Source organism: Protopterus annectens, chromosome 4.part0 (assembly GCF_019279795.1).
Source record: "Protopterus annectens isolate FY-2018-M chromosome 4.part0, PAN1.0, whole genome shotgun sequence".
In the NCBI taxonomy this organism is placed as follows: domain Eukaryota; kingdom Metazoa; phylum Chordata; order Ceratodontiformes; family Protopteridae; genus Protopterus; species Protopterus annectens.
The window spans coordinates 379772685-379787744 of NC_056733.1; the positions used below are offsets into that span (position 1 = coordinate 379772685).

General features: G+C 43.2%; 1 non-coding gene across 1 annotated transcript; it reads right to left on the reverse strand.

Annotated features, from left to right (window-relative positions):
• Nucleotides 1–1083: 1083 nt before the first annotated feature.
• On the reverse strand, nucleotides 1084–1236 carry LOC122800643. The gene has a single exon (XR_006364636.1). It is a non-coding gene; the product is annotated as a 5.8S ribosomal RNA (ribosomal RNA).
• Between the last annotated feature and the right edge of the window lie 13824 nt (nucleotides 1237–15060).

A 15060-nucleotide genomic window follows, 5' to 3' on the forward strand; every position in this document is an offset into this window, starting at 1 on the left:
CAAAAGTGCTCTTCACAGCACCCGCAATGTGCCCAATAATGACTCCTTCTGCAATTCGTATGGAGTTACATGTAGTGGTTGCATATCTAAATATGATTGTAGACTCTTTTTTTATAAGATCCATTGCTCCTACTACTATTGGAACTATCTGGGTATCTTTCTTCCATATTGCTCTCATTTCTGTTTGCAAATCCTAATATTTTATGACTCTGTCCAGTCCTCCAGGTGGACCGTGCGGACCCCACCCTTTTACCTCTGAATGGTTTCACACCTGCTTGAACTCTGTCTTTAAAGGTATTTTCAACTTTCCCTTATGGTACTTGTTCACTATCAGTCTCGTGCCAGTGTTTATCCTTAGATGGAATTTTCCACTTGCTTTGGGCTGCATTCATAAACAACTCGACTTCTGGAAGACCTGATCCCAATGTGCCATGGGCTGCCACTGGCTTTACACCATCCATAGGCTGAGCCTCAATCACAAGAACTTGCCCTCCCCTGGGCAGCACCGGGGAGACGGAGTTCCATATGCCACATTTCTCTGCACTCATCGCCAGGATGGGGATTTGGCATTGGGCTTTTCCCTCTTCACTCGCCATTACTGAGGGAATTTTGGTTAGTTTCTTCTCCTCTACTTAGAAATATGATTAGATTTGGTGCGTCCTCATGTCTGATCTGAGGTCGCATTCTGAGTGTGGTCATGGATGGGGGGGTGATGGCGGGGGCTGCAGGGAATGGATGGATGTGCCACACCTCCACTGGCCCATGCACCCGCTCCCCTGCTGCTGGACTGTGGGTGGTGTAGGAGGGCCGCTGTGGCCCCGATGCATGGGAACTAGGCAGGCAGATGTTGGGCTAAAACCCAGGAGGGCAGATGAGTGGTGGTACCACCAACAGCCTCCAGGGGTGGGGTGGACACGTGCCTCTGCCCTCTGCAGATGGACTTCCTGGCTCAGGGCAGTGGGAACTTCTTTCCTCTATCTGCTTCTCCCCCTGGGTGGTGGGGTGCTCATGATGAGCTCTCTCCACTCCCTGGTCACACCCTTAAGGGGGGGTGGGAAACCTCCGGGGCGACGGCAGGCATGACAACCATCAGACAGGCATAGCCCCAGGATAACCCGGGGCTGCAAAGTGCGTTTGAAGTGTCAATGATCACTGTGTCCTGCAATTCACATTAATTCTTGCAGCTAGCTGTGTTCTTCATCGACAAACGAGCCTAGTGATCCACCACTCAGAGTCATACTGTTCTCTTCTCAGTTGCTGAGGGCACCACTGCCCACATGGCATTGCACAGGGAGATAACCATGTGAGGTTTCACAGCCATCATCTTGGGCACCTGGACCGGGGTTACTGGCCCCACACCGCAGGACAGCAGGGGGTTCCGTGGTGGCTGGTGCACAGCTGAAACATTGACCTTCCAGGTCTTTGAACAGACACCAGGTACCTGCGACTGCCATCAAGTAGAGAGGACACCAGTGTGCACCCCCAGGAGTGACCTTTACAGCTGGAGGGGAGGGAGTAGTGTCCTCCACTGGGATGGCACCCTGTCTGTACCCTTTCCATGCAGGGAGTCGGTGTGTGGTCTGAAAGATGAATATGAAGGCCAGGATATAATATAATTTCTGTTTAGAATTACATCCCTTTAAATGGGTGTGTATTTTAGACATGATCTGTTGAGAGGGTTATGTAAATGTGAGTGTGTGATTTATTTGATGATTCTGAGGAAGTTTTTGTTACAGCCATACAACATCTGGTGTGAATAAAGAGGACCATTTGTTATCTTTGCTGTTGGTGGATTCTCTGCAGTACAAGACTTGTTTTTACCTTGTTGGTTATTGGTTTGTCTCAGGTTGCCACTATGTCTTTGGTGGAGAGTCAAGGCAGTGGTGGTAACAGGACTGGTCCTAGTTTAGAAGAGCTTCACAAGAATGTGGGGCAATTTACCTTGTTGGTGTAACAACTCATGGAGTGTTTCACTGGAACTGGTGTAAGTACACCACCTCATTTGGACATTCAACACACACCTGTGTGTTTGAAGAACCCTCTCCTTTCACCCTTCATTGGTTCCAGTTCTTCAGGAGCTGAGGTGGGGGAAAACATTAATCAAAACATTAATTTAAATCATTGGTTACGTTCTACCATTAACCTGCAATGTGTAAGTACTGAGACTGGGTCTTATAGTGATTATTTGAATTCTCTAGAAAAAGTCCTCTTACAGTGTTGAAAACTACAGGTGGAAATGTTTTATTAACAGAATTTATTCACTCTGAGGGACTCTATCTTTGGAAGTACCCCAATGGATTGGTGGCAGGGTCTCCATTGCACCTCTAATTAATTGAATTGTTCAATAAACAGGGGGTAGAAATGCTTAAAATCCTGAGAAAACATAACCAGTTGAACACTGACAGTTTAATGAGAGAAGTGGAATCTTTGGATGCAAAAATCAAAAATGATGTACTATTTTGATTCAACATCAAGAATATACTGACATTTTACTAGAACTGATTCCATAGTTACAGATATTTAGAAAAGGAAATATAAAAAGTTGAATTGTGATTGACGTGAGTACCAGGAGGGGAAAGCATATCCCCAGCCAATAGGAGGGCCTGGAGCACGGAGCCATGAGTCTAGGGGTGAGAATGAGGGAAATCCTTAGATGGAGGTTGCATATGATGAAATACAAGATGAACCTGCAATCCCTTTAGATCCAGTTCAACCCAGGAGGTCTGAAAGGCTCAGAAACTGGAACCAGAACTGGTTCTGTAATGCAGAAGGAGATTATCATCTGCAGACCCATTTCAGAGACCCTGGAATCAAGGAAGGTCCAGGGGAGGCTACACGAGGAGGAATTCCTTTCGCCAATAATCACAGAGTCTTTGGACATTTCAGATATTGTTTACACCACAGGCACCATTGAAGCATTCCTTAATATTCTAGTAAATTCAAGTGGAGATTTTAAAGTATATAATTTTACTTATTATGTATTCGATGGAAACCTCAGGTTTATTGAGCAAGGGGCGAACGTTTGTTTGTACCGACCGTACACACTAAAATTTAAACCTTGCTTATTGACTTAAAACTTTATCTAAGAAAGTTGAACTTTCAATTTTTGTTCAAAGGTTCTGGCAATGTTCATTTGGGCAATGTTTTGCAAAGTAGCAGTATTTTCAATCCTGTTTTGGCTATGCCTTTGATTATGTTTGAAAAGATGTGTGAGTTCAACTTTAGGGGTTTGTTGGGACATAATAGTCATGATGTACATGTTGACAATTTAACTAATGCTGAATTTAGACTTTTGAGAGAGCTAATGTCCAGCAAGCAACTGTGGGTTATGAAGCCAGATAAGGGGGGTGGGGTAGTCATTATGACAAAAGGGGATTACTTGAACAAAATGTTTATTCATGTTTTTGATGAAAATTTCTATGAACAGATTTCACTAAATTATGTTCATGTCTGTTATGATAAGATTTGCCTTTTTCTTCAGGACATGCTTGACCACGGCGAAATATCTAGAGAGGTCTTTGATTTTTTACAATAAATTATCCAGTGGTTACCCCTCTTTTCAGCATCCCCAAAATTCACAAGTCCCTCACAGACCCCCCCATGAGGCCTGTATTCAGTGTCAGGACCTCGATTACTCACCCTATGGCAGTATATATAGATCAGAAAGTCAATGCTTTGGTTACTAAATTTTCTCATATAGTACAAGATTCATGGGATTTTTTGGCTAAACTGAGAAAAGTAAAATATAGTCCAAAATTGGCCTTTGTTACTATAGATGTTGTGAATTTGTTTAATGTGATTCCGCAGGATACAGGAATGGAGTGGTTTCACGATTTTATTCACGAATCTTGAGTATTTAGTCAGAATGATATCAATGTGCTCAATGTTTTGTTAGAGATGGTACTGAAGAACAACTTTGTGCACCTAGATGGGCAGTTCTTCCAACAAAGGAAAGGTGTAGCGATGGGTGCTAGTTGCTCCCCTGTTTTTGCAAATATAGTTTTATTACAATGGGAAAAGCAATTTGTATTTAACCAAGTGAAATTTCCAACCTGGCATCTCTATGCCAGGTTTTTGAATGATATTTTTATTACTTGAGATTCAAGTGAATTGGATACCAACAAATTTATTGAATATTTACACTACCACATCTTGTTTGAAGTTCACTTCTCATTACAGTACTGACAGCATCAGTTATTTGGATGTTTTGATTTATAAGGATGACATCAACAAATCAATACAAAGTTCTATCTTTAGAAAAGAGACCTATTCTAACAGTCTACTGCATTATGGTAGTTGTCATCTGACCCATCAAAAAAGAGGGATTATAAAAGGGCAATACGTGAGGTTAGCCCGCATGATATGAGACGACAATCAGTTTCAGTTAGAATTCATTAAGTTAAGAGAGATGTTTGTGGCTAGAGGTTACCCCACAGAATTAATTAAGGTTATTTATGAAGAGATTTCAATGAAAAGAAATCAGGGGCATATCAAACCTATTTTAGCTGCAAATGAGCATTATATTGAGACTGATAACCAAAAAATGGATGGGCATTCTAGGGCATTTATTCCTACATATACAGCTGAATACCTTGACATTCAGAAAATTATTAGACACAATTAGAATATTTTTTAAAGCTTTTGATGGAATAACTAATATTTTGGGGGATGCTCCCAAGGTTGTGCATCAACATACCAGGTGTATTAAGGATTTGTTAGAAAAAGATGACACTCCCTTTGTTACTGTTAGCTTGAAGAGAAGGGGCACATTTAAATGTGGCACATGTTCGCAATGCCCATTTATTCTTGAAAATACAGAAGTGTTTGTGGGTAATATTCATATTAGGATGAAGTTCCATTGTACTTGCAAAATGGGGGGCATAGTGTATTTAACTATTTGTCGAAAATGCCCCATTTTTATGTTGGTAAGTGTTAGAGTTTGTGAATTGTGAATATAAGATTGAAATTAATTCTGCTACAAATATAAGAAAGATAAACCCTGGGATTCATGAAGCTCGGCGCAAGTCCGGCGTAAGGCTTGCACCGGCTGTGCGGCGTAGATATGGAGTAGTTGCGCCATATGCATATTAATGAAGGCACGCAGCCGCCACAGCCACGTGCATAGGAAACGTGTGCGAGTGCAAGGGGCGTATCGAAGTTGTGCAGGGAGGCGTGTCAATGTCGGCTGTTGAGGAGCAACCTAAACTGCTGAATATTATATTCTGCCAGCAATAGTAATCGTACCTATCAGTGTCCGTGGAGACTGAAATGTATGCAAAGCAGAGTCCCTGCGAACAGAAAATGAAGAATCAAACACAAATGCACGGTAGGGAATAATGGTTCCCTACCCATGGACAAATGACATGAAAACCGTGTGCCTGTAGTCCAACGTAGTGTTGATAGCTATACCATGTGGAAGTGAAACATATCATATGTTAGCGCGCCGCCAGTAGGTACGTCCAGTCCAACGGAGAGGGTCACCAGCCGACCCATAATGTGAGGGAGGGAACATAGCTGTGCAGATGTGTCCATAACAAAATACACGAGGAGAAATGTAGATCTATGTAGTGACCATATGTCTGAATCATATCCCACAAGCCATGTAATAGTCACATACAAAAGGTATGTCCATATTTCACATAGCAAATGTGATAGGAAATAGCATACGCATGTAAACGGAACAGAAGGAGCATATAAACAGCCATAACAATACGGACACATGTAGGCCGAAAGGAACAGTATGATCCATACCGTCAACCAAGATTACCACCTGTCCCACTTTGTGAGCGACAGTTCCTCTGTGGGCAGATGTGTCCTGACACAAACATGTAAAACTGGCAAATGTCCAGAGAATATAGGACATAATTCTTCCGTAGACATCATGCAATAGTTGCATTAAACATATTGCACTGGACGTATATTACATAAATGTCATAACAAACAGAATAAGATACCGAAATGCTACAAGAATAAGCTTAGATATAGGCAAGAATTGTAAGTTCTATCTGCCGAACTGACCGTGGGTATGTGTCGGCCTGTAAAATATGCTGTGTTCACCGCAACTGTCACAGTAAGGTTGCTACCTTTACAAATGGCCAAAGTGGGACATGTTTGGTACAGACATCAGATTGTACAGGCCGACACATACCCACGGCCAGTACAAAGGACAGAACATAACTGTTTTGCCTAGAGAAGAGCGTATCCTTGTAGCATTTTAGTAGCTTATTCTGTTTCTCATAACAGTCAGGTATTTCAGATACAGAATTAACTGTTTAATGCAACTATCACATAAAATATAAGAAATAAGTTTGTCCTAAAATCTCAGGACATTTGCCATGTTTACAATTACATGTCAGGACACAACTGCCCAAGGAGGGACTGTCCCTCGCAAAGTGGGACAGGTGGTAACCCTATGTCACACTGTGGCCAATTGAAAAGGTGGAAACACAACCGTCGACTGTGGGGAGGCATTGTCCACAACAGTCGGACATGTGTAAGGAATAGCTTGGACATCGGAAAAGGTGCCATCCTACCAATGAGTAGAACAGGCTGGCAAAATCCGGAAGGCAGCTGTTTAATCTGAACTTGTATGTGACACAGTCGAACGGGTAGTGCCCGGATACACCAACCTAGTAATGAAAGTGAAGTTAGGGCGTGTACCCATGTGCGTGAGGCATAGCATGTGGAAAGCAAACATGGCAGGGTAGTCCACACAACCATAAAGGTACCCGACACATGTAGGGTAGTCAATGTGTAACTCTCGCCATGTCATGGGCCAACAACCAAAGTAGTGCTCTATGGGGTGTGAGGAATTCGCGTGTGAGGGGTGGGTGTTTAATGGTAAATTCCTCAAAGGCGATACTTGTGTCATATGCAGAAAAGGTGAACCGGAGGTGTATGACGGGGCAGCGGGTGAAGTGGAAAGAAACACAACCTCATGTAGAAACAGCTGCAAGACAAGCAGACAGGCCATAGTGTAGAACACAATCCCACAAACATATGAATATGGAAATATGCGAGACAAATGTATAGATACGGCACCGTCACATACCCACAGATGGGCCCTGATGGAACTGGCCATAACAAATGCAACACACCTGGATGCATAATAGCCTACCCAGCATACTCTCCACAACACACAACCTGCCACCATACCAGAACGTCCACCAAATCCAGCCGTACTTGGTCCACTGGTTTGTTGCAGAAACAGCTACACACAGTGACCCTTATGCATATGTAGTAGGTATTGTCACCCTAGGCAGTGTCAGGATTGCAAACCATGCATCCCCCTGCAGGTAAAACCCCCTGCACATTTTTGTGAAGCCACAAAAATCTTTGGTATCTAACTTGTTTTGGTCTTGTCCAATTTTTGGGATATCCCTCATGGGATGACCAACTTGTGTAAATAGTAGAATGGGTATGACGACATGATGTCCAATCCAGTAGATATCTGGACACAAGTCAGAATGTGCAGTGGAGGTCCATGACACTGTCCAGCCCTAAGTGGGCATGCATAACCTATCACCCAGGATAAAATACCTTCCCGTGATGCACGTGTCCAGACACGAATAGGAGGGAGAATATAATGCACACATTTGCAAAGTGGAAAACGGCATGAGGGTGAGGAAGACACTGACGTAAACAGGTCAACCCTGATCAAGTGTGAGGGACACTGACTGTGTGCAGTCGTGACTGACCATACCTGTCAACTTGTGTGAGCAAGATATCTGGACAGAGCCGTGAATATAACTGAGACAAAGGTCCAAAAACAGGGACACTCTGTAAAGATAGCTCTTAGAAACATAGAATTTGATAGAATAACAGTTTGCACATTGGCACTAATGTCTGGGGTATGAAGTCTGAAACCCAACTGTCTGTCAGCACGTTCCGACTGCAGTCTTTAATGCTGAGCTACTGCTGTGCCAGAACACAACAGCATATTACAGAGGTCTGTGCCATACCACTCAACTGTCCGGATATTCGCAGAATGACTAGCGTCACCACCTATCCCACTTTGCGAGTAACAGTCCCTCTGTAGGCAGTTGTGTCCTGTGAAAAAATCAAGACATAGCAAATGTCCTGAGAGTTTATTTCCTAATTTACTTTAATATTCGCATACAACGGTTATTTTATATATGAATCCTCAATATGTTATGTGAAGTAGCATAAGCAATTCAAATGTTACTAGAATAAGCTATTATATGTACAAAAAAGGTTAAAGTTCAGTACTATGCATGGCTGTAGGTATGTTTTGTCCTGGAAAATCTGACATCTCTACAGAACATGTCCCACTTTGGGCAGTCGAAAAGGTGGCAACCCTAACAATAACCACAGGTTCGCCCCATAGTGTTGGTGTGTGCCTCCGACAATCTGCACCAGTGTGGTAAATAGCTGAGGATTGACATCACTAAATAATGAGAAATATCCTTAGTATAAGACTCCACAACCTGCAGAAAAGTCATGCTAATGCAAAACCTAGCATTATATCAACGTTCTAAGCTTGTAAGAGCAATCTTTAAAATGTGTCCCTAATTGTCCCCCCATCATGTAGGTTTTGCGCAGGTTCGGTGCTCTAAGAGGTTGAGAGGTATGGTCCGTACATATTTACAGGAACAGCTCTTCACACTTGTGTAATGTACAACTGCATACCTGTAGTCACTTCATGTCCAAAAATAATAATCCCCATATGACTGTATACAGGTAATAGTCAAATGTGAATGGGAACACCCCTCACCATGGAGTATGGACTGTAACAACCCCACCCATAATATGTAATGCCAACAGAATAAGCTGCTGACAGGTGCCCAAACACCTGTGTCTATAAACACAGGTAAAACTTCAAAATAGGGAGATAATCCCTGTCCATATGCTTCGTCTGACATTTGACCTCGGCCAGGGAAGTTCCGTTCACCAGGCGGACAAGCCTAAACCCAAATCACTACATGAACACCCTGACAATCAAAGACCTGTATGTGGCTGGACTATATGCCTTGGTGTTCTGCATATCCTCGGAGTGATTAACAATACAGCCGGAGTCCACAGCAGTAGGCAATAGGGAATGTGTAATATGTAGTATCGCCTTTTTCCCAGCAGGAGAATGGATGCCTGTGTCGTAGGTGAAGCTGTGAGGCGTATGTTGATGTAGCTTAGTACTATGGGTATGAATATCAATGAGGGAGAACACCAATAGAATAGTGATTCCGGTATCCGGCCAACGTGAATGCAGTCCCGGTTGACCTACGACCACTGCACATATAACTTGAAAGTGTAATGAAAGCGTTCGTGCAGTACACACATTTAAATATGTAAAGGTGAACGTGTGTTTCGCAGTAGTTCGTAAACTGGAATACAGATATGTAACTGTTACGGTCAGAATTATGAAAGTTCACGGAAGCACAATTATCTATGAAACATATGTAACCCACAATAAGGATATGCAAGTGCGCCTGCGTGTGTGTAATCCGCTCACAGAATAGAAAATGAATGGTGTTTTCCCACGTTCTATGTACATGGCTCATACCTGTTAAACCCGTAAAGTACGAAACCGGACAAAGCCATGACAACAACTGGTACAAATAGGGACAATCCCCAGATATTGCCCTAACAAACATAGAAAGTGGATAGAATAACAGGTGTGTCATTAGCATGGATTCTCTGAAGGGTATGAAGTCGTAACCTGAAATGTTTGTCATTATTTACCAATGTCAGTCTTTAATGATATGCCACTAACTTGCCAGATAGACACAAGGTTATGAAAAACGGACCAAAGATAAGAGGCAAACAGCTGTACATGCAGCAGAAATCTGTACAGTTGAAAGGTATGATATGGAGATATATATACACATATATCCACAGACATAATCCAAAGCAAATTACGAGATGAGGAATGTACAGACATATGTATATATGTACATATATATATATATCTATACACACACGATACATGAATAGATATATACACAACAAACATATGTCCCTGTACATATAACACATGTACATAAATAGGTCAGGGTATAGCTAATATGGATAGACAGACAGACATGCATAAAGGAGAATACACTGATGGTTTCCAAACCATTGCCCGGAAAGTACCAGTGTGACAGGGCCTGCAAGTTCTACATGTTAAACATGAATATAGGTGTCCTTTGCAGGACCCCAAAAATTGATCCTGTATGAAGTGTGAACCATCACTGATGCAAAAGAAGTCACACCTGCAACTATGATATAGGTGTACATGCAACAGTAGCAGGTGCAAGGGTAATAACACATGGGTCGATTGAATGTATGACGTACGAGCTGATATCTGCAGAGTGGGGAGTGCTCGGAAGTGTCCTCACACTTTATTCTCGCTCACATTAAACATGTCTAATGGGTACTGTGGAGGTGTGTCAGGTATGGGAATCATGGGTATGCAGAATTGGGCCAAGGTGTTGGTTGGCACAGATCTATTAGGTACACCCCATGGGAGTGATCAATTTACCTATGTGGGTATAGCACACGCCTACATTCTCCAAAAAGGTGTAACCCATCTACTGGATATTGTGTAAACCATTGGGGGAAGACGTAGGGACCTATATCAGTGTCATGTAGGCGATTATCATGGATGGACACGCGTACAACCAAGATGGTAACCATACCTGCCAGAATGTCAGAATAAGACAGCTGGACTAAGGCATAGTACACGACAGACAAATAGGGACTATATTAAATATACCTCAGACAAAGTCAGACCGTTGATAGAATAATTGCGTAGTCAGGAATACGAATGTTATGAGAGTTAGTAATCATGAAATAGAAATGTCAGTCATGACTACCTAACCGCTCATTCCGTCATGGCTTGCCAGCAATCTAGCAGAAAGGCACATTATCATGACAAATGTAACAGAATCATAGGTCAAACCCCAGGGCGTATACCCATAATGTGTACAGGTGAGAGGTATGAAGGTAACCCATCCTAATGAAATGTACAGAACTAGTGATACTAGGTGGACAAGTGAGAAGAAAGACGTCAGGACAAATGACAAAACATGTACAAGTCATAAGCATGTTTGTCCACGAATGTGAATTACAACGTATGGCCTGTGAAAGTCAATGTGGAAGGTTAATAGACTCAAAAGACATGTGCCCCTCAGGGTGTCATGCAGTGTCACCGATACAGTGTCCAGTCCCCCACACTCGTACGTGAGCTCTGCCACTGACGGAAAGCGCAAATACCGGCGTACACATAAGGTACATGATGGAATAATTAGTGTGGATAAGCACCCGTTGGCCTGTGTGAGGGATATAACCCAGTGGGTGGGTGTGTCCTGCAATATGAATGTAATGGTAACTGGCCTGTGATGGCGCCATGTATTGTGTGTATTGGCGTAAGGAAATTGATGTCCAGTATCAGAAACATACCTCGCAACTGTATGAATGTGCAGATGTATGCCTCATATGTGTGGTGTGTTCCTCTCACAATCTGTACCTGTCTGCCAAATACCTGAGAACTGACGTCATTAAATAATGATAAACATATGTGTTTAAGACCCCAAATCCCTCAGAAAGGTCATACTAATGCAAAACCTATAATACTGTCAACTATCTACGTTTGTAAGAGCAATATGTAGAATCTGCTCCTATCTGTCCCCCCACCATGTTAGGCTTTGTACAGATGTTTTGCACTAGGAGGTTGATAGGTATTATCAGAAACAGATACATGTCTGAGGAAACAGCATTATTGACCGCAAGATAACTCAGAAGGTATGAAAAGCGCTGCAGTAGGAAGTTCATCCGCAGGTATGTGCTGAATGTGAAATGACACAGCAGGAAGAACCTATAGGGTGTCACCTTTACCAATGATGACAGTGGGACATACCCACAGCCATGCATACACCACAAATAGACATAGCACACAGCAAAGCCTAGGCCATGATACATGAAGCCTCCGGCGTGTATGGATTGAGTGAGAGTACAGCAAGGAAAGATGACTGCCAGGCTATTCAGCAAACACCTGCAGGGGCGTGCAAGACCGCCCATAACACGAACATTGCACGGACAATGTTGGGATTTGCAACATACCCCATTTGTATGTGTAAGCTATGCAAATGATGATTACTCGATACATGAAACAGTAAGCTGTGCGTGCAAGAGCAGAGTTGTGTTCAGAAATGTACCCGGATGTTATGCGACTAACATTTTGCACATTGCTAAATGGAGCAATGACAGCTGCAAATACAGTATGAATACAGTAGAAGAAGCATGCCAATGTCCAAGTCCAAGGCCAGTGGCAGCTTTGTCCATTGGATATCAATGAACCAGTAGTTGTCCTCCCCCGATCCCTGGTGTGGAAGCGTAGCGCAGCACCATGAGAACGCGCTGCACTTCAAAACAAGACATATGGATAATATACATACAAAATGTATGTTTAGTTAGATGTTAGTACGCCATGCAGATGAATGGCAAGCTGGAGACAACGTGGCTACTGCGTACTGGAACTTATGTGTGGAAGCGCTCTGTCAGAGATGTAACGAAGCATTTGTAGCCAATGTGAGGCAAGTGAGGCTGAGGATAGTGAATCACAACATGTCATGCCATATGGGCCAACCCTCTACAGTGTAGTGTAGGTTAAGGGGACTATTAGAGTAGAAGATAGGTGACAACATGAGTGTGTATGTACAAAACACTGTAACCTCACCGGAGCAGTGTCACATGTGTGCTTTCAGTACTCAGTGGAAGAGGCGTGTCATGAGCTATCCTAGGGAACGTCAGGAGACTGACAGCATACGCCATGGATACCACCGATGTGACCTGCAAACCTGCCCACAGTGTGTCTGCACCTGTGCATGCCAGTAAGCCTGAGTAAGCATGTGTGCGCGCATGTTAGCCCGTGTGCACGTGTGGAAGAACGAGTAAGCTAGTGTACGAATGGTGAAGCCTGTGTAATGTCATGTATGCGTTTGTAAGCATGTACACATGTGTAATACACACATCACACACGTACTGCACACACAGACACACATGCTGCCAATACTACACACATCAGTGAAATGGCACATGGATGGAGACTACATCATCAGAAGTAACAGTGCTGTAAACTATGCTACAGTGATGGTCATAGCTGCAATGCATCATGCCTGCTGAAGTACACCAGGAAGTAACACACTGTGTGTTAACAGCATGCTAACATCAATACAGTGGAATAAAGCCACCGTGTGCAGCAGCACCAGGTTAGTCAGATCCTGCATCAATGTTACACATCACAGGTGGTGGCACAGGTGACATCATATGCACAGGGTGTGGTGTTAACATGTCCAGAGCTGTCATAGAGCCATCCAATGTACACGTAGGTGTGTGTGTGTGTGAGGGACAACGGTTATTGCATGGCCCAATGGTGGTGCAATGGGTGTGTGTGTATGTGATAGCTGTAACTGTTTGTGGTAAGTGTGTGTGTCTGCATATACACAGGTACAGCATGTGTCAGCCATATACAGGAGGTTGTGGGACAGTCACAGACCGTACCTGCCAGGCTGTAGAGATCCCCATTACTGGTCATGGACACCCCTCCATGCATCCAACACAACCCAGTCCTGCACCTGTCAATGTCTACACATACAGTCCTGGGACCTGTACCACAACCTGTGGATAAACATGCGTCTGTAATGTTAACCTGAGGTGCATAGAATTGACAGTTACTACAGACGGATATGAGCCATACTCACACTCCATTGTAATAACCACTGTTGACTGTTGCCGAGATCTGCATACGACCAATCAAAGGTGCTGCACTAACATTGTTTCCAATGCCCGTGTAATACCCAGCAACACAATAACCGGTCACTACACATGTATAACCCACGATCACTACAGCACACAATATGTGCACTATCACAGAGCAATAGCAGATGTACATACATCCAAGGTGCTCACGTACAGACAATGCAGCACAGTCAAGAGTGATAATCCCAACATACATATCTATATACAATATACATTATATATATATATATATATATATATATATATATATATATATATATATATATCTATATATATACATACATATATATATATATATATATATATATATATATATATATATATATATATAGGTAGATAGATATATATATATGTAGATAGATACACACACACACACACACACACACACACACACACACATACACACACACACAAACACACGTGGCAGGGTTGGGAGCAGAACATAAACGTAAGCACTGTACCACATGACAGCATTACGCAGTTACAAAACGTGCTACCGTGATCAGTGGATCACATGATTCACATAGGCACACTTCTAGCCTGCAGACAGCAGCATCAAAGGCAAAGACGCCACACGGATGTTATGGAGAATGAATACTGTAAAAGCAATGTACTGTTGTCATGCAGCTGGAAACACACACAGACACACACACACACACACACACACACACACACACACACACACACACACATACACACACACACTTGGCAGGGCTGGGAGTCGAACATACACCTAACTACCCTAACACACTACAGCATGACGCATTTACAGAACCCGCTATCGAGATTACTAAGCACAGCAGTCCCAGAGGCAGACATCTAGGCATGTGTCATCATCCGCACTGAGAAGGACGCCGGCAGGGATTGTATAGAGAATGATCAGTCTGAAAGCATACAGTCATATTACTGTCCCATGGTACACGTAGACAAACACATGGCAGTGGTGTGATCGTGGCAATGTAAGATGTACGGTGCACCACGACAACATGACATAGTCACAGGACTCCCCACAGACAGTACACCCTTCAAGATAGTCGACCAGTGTGTACTCCGTAGGCATCCATCGTGACATTGAAAATGGACATCTGTTGGCTGGATGACCACCATGGCTATACAGGACATCAACAGCCATGCACAGAAGGACATCACTGACACAAGGTGTCACTGGGCATGGCCACACGCTTAGTAATACATGTCCGTTTGGACTGTACTGTGTGTCGATCTACACAACGGCGTACTGGGCATGCTCACACACTTAACAGTTGAAAAAGGGCCGTCTTGCATGTGGACGGAGTCTCAGCT